At 36.9% G+C, this 8,889-nt stretch overlaps 1 protein-coding gene across 4 annotated transcripts in view; it reads left to right on the forward strand.

The window, feature by feature from the left end:
* The window catches only part of pcdh11 (protocadherin 11), a 170,116-nt gene that overhangs the window by 156,341 nt on the left and 4,886 nt on the right, over window positions 1-8,889 (forward strand). The gene's annotated exons all lie outside the window — the stretch shown is intronic.

Consider the following 8,889-nt stretch of genomic DNA (forward strand, 5'->3'; position numbering starts at 1 on the left):
ATTCAATTTTTTTTTGTCTTATAAATAAACATTTATGTATTGCCTCCTTGTCAGCACCAGCACACCTGCACTGTATATCTTCAGGATCATCCAGTGCCGGCGCAAGTGCAAATTTACAGGAAGGAGAATGAATGGCTACCCTTGTATGAGATTTTAAACTGTGAGCAATCACAAAAAAATGTGTGTGTGTGCACCTTCGCGAGCGTGTCTTGTGTTTCTACCCCCCATGGAAACTCTGTGCCTCCTCCTCTGTGTGTCATTGTGGTGATGAGCGCTGATTGCAGATTGTTACGGTGTTTGTACCTCTCATCTATCTGGCCCATGCTGCGTATTTGGCCAGGCCTGATTGTGTTGATGGTGACACCGGCATCTTGTCCTCAGGTAGGGAGGCCCAACGGTAGCCTGGGTATAATAAAAGAGATGTAATCAACCAATGTCAGGCGTGCACGCAGACGTTGAAGAAAAGAAAGAAAATCAAGTATAAGAAAACTGTTTTTGTGTTTTAGCTACCAAACTGTGCCTTCTGTTGATGAAAACCGCATAAAAAGGCAGTTTTAGACGTCAGAGTGAGCTTTTTTTGTCTGCAGGCATCCTGTGTGATGGTGGAATAAAATTTTCACGTGCTTTTTCCTTGCTTGACAACAAGGGTGAGTGAAAGATAAAGGATATGCATTACATTAAATCTGTACATTCTCTCTGAGTTGTATAGCCTCAGTGGAGGAATGGGTGCTTCAACCTGCTACATACTTTTAATCAATGGCAACAAATAGAAAGAAGCAAGTGTTTGGCACTTGCTTGTTCAAGAGATCCTTTCTCTCTTTGTGCACTTTGTCCTCCCTCTGTGCTTTGTTATTTGTTTTGGTGTTCTAATCTTTACCAAGTCAATAATATTCTTTGTAGTCTGAAATTGTGTGTCGGGAACAAAAAGGCCTCCTCCCTTTGTTGAAAGTACCTGTCTGTGACTTTTTATGCTCTTTCAGACTTCCAGATAGAGCAATCATTAGATGTTGTTTTCTGCCTGCAATTACTTTCCGTTACAATGGGTCAAACACTGGGAAAGCAAAAGGGGTCGCGGGAAGACAAGGCTAGATGGATTACAGGCGAGGAACTGTATAGGTCCCACGAGCGCTGATAAATACGTATGTGGCTCGGAGACTCGCTGTTGTCAGAGGCGTCTTAGTAAATGCATCAGACGTAATTAGTCTAGAGTATATATGGACAACCTCACTTCCTTTTTATCTGACTCGCATTGTCTCCTCTAAAAAAAAAGGCCAATCAATAACCAGGGCCCCAATTGGTTTAAGAAGGGAAAAAACGGGGAGCGATGGGTTTGCCATTTCTGATATCTCACATTGCATCAGTGCTCCATAGAGTTGCTTTGAAATTTATGTTTCAGTGCAAAGATCTTCTTCTTTCCAATATCAAAAGTATCTGATTTAATCTGTTCTTTGTGCTGCAATTCTTAAAGTTTTGTCTCCCTGATGATAATAGCCAAACGGATGAAGTCTGGGGTCAGTCTTTGCCTCAAGTAGATATCACAGTGTCTTTTTCATGTGTGATGGTAGGATAGAGCTAGGGATGGATGGATGCTGCATTGCTCCTCCTGTGTGTTGTCGTGAAGACGAGCTCTCGATTTACCAGTTGCTCAGTCTTCCGATCCGCGCTCATAGTCTAGAGAACAAAAGAACAAGATCCTGGACACTATGCTCTATCATTCAGGAGAAACTCAGGGTGGAGCTGCTCCTCCTGTGCATAAAACGGAGCCACTAGAAGTGATCATAGGGTGGATTTTTTTTTAAAGTATTTGTGGGCATTTCATACTCGAAGGATACCCTGGGGCAGACAAAGACCTCACAGCATCAAAATACACATTGAATAGCAGATCAGCCACAAATTCAAAGCATTTAGGCATCTAGACACAGTGAGGACAGCTTGCTGAAATTCAATTCAAGCATCAGGATGCACAAGAGTGGTTATTTAAGTGAATTGAACGTGTCATGGTTGTTGGTGCCAGATGGGCTGGTCTGAATATTTCAGAAACTGCTGATCTAGAGGGATTTCCATTCACAAACATGTCCAATACTTAAAGAAAATGCTCAAAAAAAAAAAAAAGAGTAAATATCCAGTGCGGATGCAACTGTATTAACAACAACAAAAACAGATTTATTGATATAAAAGGTCAGAGGAGATTTTTTATCATTATTATTTTTATTTTTTTTTACATAAACAACAAGCTCACTGCACTCCAGTGTGCAAAGAGAAGCAATGGAATGGAAGATTCCCATCAAGGATATTCAGATAGCAAATCTGTAGAAACTAGGAATGCTCCCGACGCCTTATGATTATTTCCATGGAGAATCTGAATTTAGCTATATAATGTAATGGATGGATGGATGGATGGATGGATGGAGTCCTTTCATTGTTTCCTCTTTGAATGAACTTGCTTAGCTGCATTTAAAGATGTGGCAATGAGTTGACATGATAAAGAGTAAAAATGTAAATTTCTGAGAAATATGACTATTGACCTTGCTGTTATTCCTCACCTCATCAAAACACATACCATGTCTCTGTTGTTCCAATAGAGCCTTTATTTCTTCTAGATGTCCTTGATCACAGTGACACTGACGGCCTTTACTTGGGATTGTACTGTACCTTCAGCAGTTAAAAGTAAAAAAAAAAGAAAAGAAAGCAAATAACATTTAAATCTGACATAAAAAGAAAATGCACATTCTAAGTGATTACCATGGTTACAGGCTTTTTCTTTTTTCACAGATGTCAAGGATTGTTAACAAAGAACTTGCAAACTGTTACTTTTATCATTATTAAAGTCCCACGTAAGAAGAACTTTCAAAGTATGTTATTCAAAGTCCAAGCCGTCGTGGATCAGTCTCTGTTCAGTCTAAAGAATATTTCTGTTCTGCAGGAGCTTCAACACATCACCAGGACTCCTGCCTAAGTTACTTACATTCTTTTTCAAAAAGACAAAACTAACAAAATTCAAGAAAGACGTTAAATGTTCATAACTGGGCACCTTTGTGTGTGTACTTCTACGTAAATAAAACAGTGATACACTTTTCAGATAACTGTGTCCCTCGTTTTAGTGGAAACCGAAGGCTTTTATTGGCACTACTTTTATTAATAAATGTTCTCTTGCTTGTTGAATGTTTATTGTGAGTTTCAGGTGGAATGACAAATAGTTTAATTATGAAACCAATTTCTTTCTTTGAAATAACTTGTCACATAGCTATATTTGTGTTGTTTGATTTCATACTTACCCTCACTTGAGAATCCAATATGTTCTTCTTGCATTTACTTTTTTTTATTGACGTTTTAATCACACAAGCTCTTATGATATTGTAATAACTGTTTTCCCCCCCTCCTGATAAATATTAGCATGTAGTACTTCTTAATCGCTCAGCCATTATTAGTCAAAGATAAGATAGCATATTTTATGGAGCAGTTTTTTTTCCATATATATATATATATATATATATATAAGGTTTATTTTAATGACATTGTAAAAAAAAACTTATAACCTCTAGAATATGTATTAAGATTTGAATTTTTGTGCACACAATATCTTCTATGACTGTGCAAGATAGAAAATCTTCACATTCTTACAGTGCATATATATAATGGATGGTATAACTTTAACAGTTGCTATATAACAACTATATATTTTTTCTTTTTTTTTAAGAAAAACAAAATTTTTTGATAGGTTAATGTATTAAAAGCAAAAGTGCTCAGTTCAACTGCATGCTATGCAAAGGAATAAAAACACAAGATCACATGCAACGGTGCAGACATACATTTACTCAGAACACCCTACTGGTGTTTTTATTTGTAAATGCATTGTTAGCAATGTATGAAAGGTTCAGGCCTGGTCCACCTTCCTGATAGCTCTTCAAAGACTCTAATGTCCTAGATGCATGCAATTATCCTTTTAATTAGCAATAATGAGTTTGTGCATGCTGAAATAATGAGCTGAATCGTGATATGTGTGCAGATCTTAATGTGAACCTCATCAAGATGTAACAAGCTCTGTCACTAAATATCATTAACTGTCATGTTACATCTCTCATACTGTTATGCTGAGAAGGTCCAGTCAGATGAGTCCTGACTACTTTCTGTGTGCACGTGTGTGTGTGTGTGTGTATAGACATAGAGTTTAAGCATTGAGGATCATGTGTTTGTGAATTGTATTACAGCAAAAATGTAAGAGTTCAGCTCTTAGAAACTAAAGGAGTATGTTAAACCTACATGTAGTCTAGAGCTGCATCAATCAGAAGTTTATGGCCGATTTCACATCTCAGATTTTTGTAAAGCCTAAATTTTCCTAAATTAGGGTTTTTTTCCCACTTGACAAGGGGTTAGTTATTGTTTTTATTTGGAGGAGTGACAATGTCCCATCGTTGTTTGTCAGAGTGGGTGCTTTAAAATAAGTGTTTACCATTTTAAAACAAAGGCCAAATGTTTATCAATCTTAAACATTTTAGCAATTATCACTGTTAGCAAGGATAGCTTAACTGAAACAGCACTCTGTTTTTGATCGCCTTCAGAAATACAGATATTTCTCAAGGAAATATGCATAACTACCACTTCAAAGGTTCTCATTTTCATATATAGCATGTTCTGTAAAAGAGGATAGTTGAAAAGCTTGGAAACATAAAACAGAGCAACGTAGCTGTGTTCATTTATCTTCTGATACCTCGCTCTCTGTTATTCTCTCAGTGCCTGAATAAACTTCCCGTCTCAATGTGTAAAATAAAATGCTGTTTCCCCTTAAAATAGTAATCTCAGTGGTTCCGTAACTTCATTTTAAACTCTCCTCTTATACTGCAGCCTGGGTATGGTGCGTTCAGCAGTTCAGTGAGATAAAAAAAAAAAAAAAAAGTTTGTGCTTCTGAGTTTGAAACCAGTTGATTGGTGGTCAGGGTAGATGAAGCTGAAAATCAACCAATTTCGGTCACAGCGCAATTTCCTGACACATTTCTAACAGGGTCGTGTTTTACATTACAATGCTGGAGAAAATGTATTTTTATATCATAGACCATATCTTTCTATAAGTACGTTGAAGCAGGCACCTGAACATTTGATTTATTTCACTTTGTTTCCGGATTACAGGTTGTTCTAAGGCAGAATGCACCCCTCCTTCAGATCAGTCAGGGTTTCAACAGTAATTTAAACAATATTTACACTAGGGGATGTCTTTCTAGCATATTTTGCATACCACCTAGGAATCCTTCATCTGTCCCCTTTACCAAGAAATGTTCAGTGTTTTTGCAAGTTGTGTTTGGCTGCCCAAACGAAAGTCGTGGCCAAACACCGTTAAGGTGTTAAAACAGGTTTGCTTGAGCTGTGGCAGGTTAAACAATGTATTCATGTTGCATAACAAAATGGCTCTGGGCTATCAAAGGTATTCACTTTGTAAATTATCAAAAGATCAAGGAGAAAACATAATGTCATAGGTCACATAAGGTCTTCAACTACTTTACAAAGGCATTTTTCATAGATTCCCCACTGGGACAGACTGCTTTGAATCAGATCATGAATTGATTTTTACAGTGAGATTCAGTGAAGTCTGAGTAAGACTTTGATTGGATGTTCAGTGAACATCAGACAGTGTGGGAAACTATTTTAGCCACATCACCAATACTAAGTAAAGCTGAATCTTCACAAATGAGCAAAGTAGGCCTGATCTCAGTCGCGTTGTCTATGACATCCCATTGTTTGCTATTATCCCCACTTGTCTGCCATTCAAATTTCCTTGAAGGGAACACAGGGAAGAATGTTCACACCACAAGGAGATCTGTTGCATCACTGATGTATGATTTCTTCCGTAAGCTCCGTGGGGTACAGTTGTTTTCCCAGAATACAAAAGGCAGCGGCATCACAAAGGGGCTGTGGCGCACCTCTGGCTGACAAAAGCAGCGAGAGCTGTCAGCGACATCACTCAAGTCTTCCTTGTACCCTCCCAAACCCGCTGCAGCCTGTCTGAACTATCCCACCGGAATTGAAAATAGTACAGGCTCGTGTCTTTCAGAGAGGCAGCTTAAGAAATATGTTATACAAAACCAGTCTGTTGACATAAAACTGTTATTAGTTCAAGCTGTGCAAAGAAGGCCAAAGAGTGTTTTAAGTTCTATAATGTAGCAGAGTCCATGTTCCTTGGACATATATGTATATTAAAGAAAAATAAATGTTTTCGAGAAGTATTGTATTCAATGTTTTACACTGGTTGTTTAATTTTTTTGAGAAACATTGATGTTAATCTTGTGTAATAAATTCTTTACTAACATTTCAGTTTTCTTGCAATTTAGGGAGATCACAAATATTTGGTAACAGAAACATCCACTTTGTTCATTTTAGCTTAAATATTCAAATTACAAATAAATAATTTAATGATATATATTTATTTAAAGTTTTCTAAAGCTAAAACTATAAAATGATGATGCCGATTAAGAACGTGCAATGACAAACATTGAATAAAACATGTTTAATATGGATCAGAAGCAGTGTTTTGATTTTATACCTCATTTCTTGATTGGAACCAAAATTAAGTGTCTTTGTAAACCCCAACCTGCAGGAGATTTTATTTTTTTTATTATAGATATTTCTTGAGATGAGTTTGAATGATTAACATGTTCATAAGCGTGGAATATTTAAATGCCATCACATATAGCTATTGTAAGATTTATGTAATGCAAGCTGGAGCCATCAGTGAATTTGTTCAGACTCGGAGGAATTATTTATTATTAATCATAAAATTGTTCCCTATCAACGGAGATTGATGCTTGGTGCATCATCTGAGGGCTATAGATCACTGTCCCTATTCTGTGCAGACAACAATGTCTTTAGTACTGCCACATTGATTTTATAAATCAGGTTGATAGAATAAAGAAGATTCAAGATGTAAAAAAAAATAAAAAATAAATAAAAAATTTGTCAACTTATCTAAATGTAGGATTTTGATGCTTATGTTACCTATAGCACCCTGATAAAAACCATTAGTGACCCAAAATTGCTACAGCAGCAGGAAAAAAAAAAGAAACAAAAAAACATTTGGACAAAGATTGACTGAGGCTCATGGCAGAGACTTGGCTCGGCCCTATTGTGCTAGCTTGGAGAATGAGAAAGCAGCATCCATTTTTGCCTTAATGAAGTTAGTGACCCTCTGAAAGGTGACACATTTACCGCCCAAGGGATTTATACACTCCTGCTCTGTGACTCCAGTTCAATATGGAGAGGACAGATTTGGCTCTACGGGGGCAGTCCAAATATACCCTCACAATTTATACTGTGCGGCTCATTTTCAGACGCCGCTCTGATAATTAACGCTGGCACCAAGATATTCAAGCCTTTGCAGCACAAACCTAAAAGAAAGGTATTTCGCACCAGTCTACATGAGGCATCAATATCAAGACGTTTGATCAAAATTAAATTACATTTAGTTTCAAAATGTCTTTTTAATTTCATCTAGACTTTGATGAAACACTTTTTTTTTCTAAAATCAGTGCAAAAGACCTACATTGAGTGCGTATCGCTGACAAAATAGTCCTTACTTCACTTTGCGCCAGGGTCTAAAGCATCTTAATTATTTATAACGTTCTTACTTATGCAAATACACTAAATAATTTCTACATGACAGCTTGAAGCTGGGGCCTAGAGGAGCAGTGTGATGTTTGAATGAAGACCTTTCTTTCCTTTGCATGGCCCAGGAAGCATAACACTGCAGGCTCTGGGTTGCCTTGGCGCATACTGTTTTACATTCTAATTATCTGCCATGACAGGCTTTATTGCTAAGTCTCTATGCTGAAGCCTCATCCCAGACTCATTCCACATGTGATGTCAATGTTGGGATAATGAGATAAGATACTCCGAGTCCTTATCTTTGCACACTGGTCTTGTCATTAGCTCTCTTTTTTTTTTCTTCCTTCTTTCCATGCAGGAACCATAAATGTTGGTTCAGTGTGTCTTAGATTGAGTCTCCTAGACTCTTTGTCGTTTGTAGATCTTTATACATTTTGTTTTACCTTTTTCTATTTTCATTTGTTGCGTAACTGTTTCTTTTGTGTGCCATCCTAGAGTTTTCAATATTCCTGAAGCAAGGCAATTTCTTCCCTCCAGTGTTTGGTCTTTGCGTTTTCTTAATTTCACCAGATTTGTTTTGGATTCTGAGAAATCAAAAGGGCATTGACAGTGATTAAAATAAACAGTGCTTTGTTAAGATGTTCATTAAATATTTAACACACTACAGCCAATCTGAGACACAAACAGCGAGACATATTTTTTCAAACTCTAATTAAGCTACAGGGAATTCATCGCATATTGTAGGTAAACAGAAAGAGTCAAGGGAATACCAATGGAAATTAAATGCTCTGCTGGTGTTTTTCTCATTACAAGATGAAATGAAACATTTATAACTGACTTTCATTTCACTAAAAGGCTGACATTTTGTGGGTCAACCCCAGATAAGAGTGCAACTTTTTTCTGTTTATTTTATGATTCATGAGTTCACTTAGTGCATCGACAACCTCAAATCAATGAGATCCAAAGTCACTCCCTGCACTGAGCGAAAAAGAGAAATAAATATAAACTTTTTATTGCATAAATGTATTTCTGAAGGGACCATTGATATGTAATTCCCACCAGACATCAGTAATCACCCAAGTAATATACCTTTTTATATTCATATTCTATAGTCGGGCTATGTTGAAATATCTCAAATTTTTCTGTAGATATAAAGCTGTCTTGCTTCTTATCAGTGCAAAGTAACGGAGGATAGTGTATTTAACAGATGGCCTTCAAACAGGTTTCTTATAACCAAGGCATTGTTGAAGATGCATCTCTGATAATTGAAAAAGATCTCTCCAATAGCAAGTGTCCATA

Source organism: Poecilia formosa, unplaced genomic scaffold (assembly GCF_000485575.1).
Source record: "Poecilia formosa unplaced genomic scaffold, Poecilia_formosa-5.1.2 Scaffold35, whole genome shotgun sequence".
NCBI classification, from domain to species: domain Eukaryota; kingdom Metazoa; phylum Chordata; class Actinopteri; order Cyprinodontiformes; family Poeciliidae; genus Poecilia; species Poecilia formosa.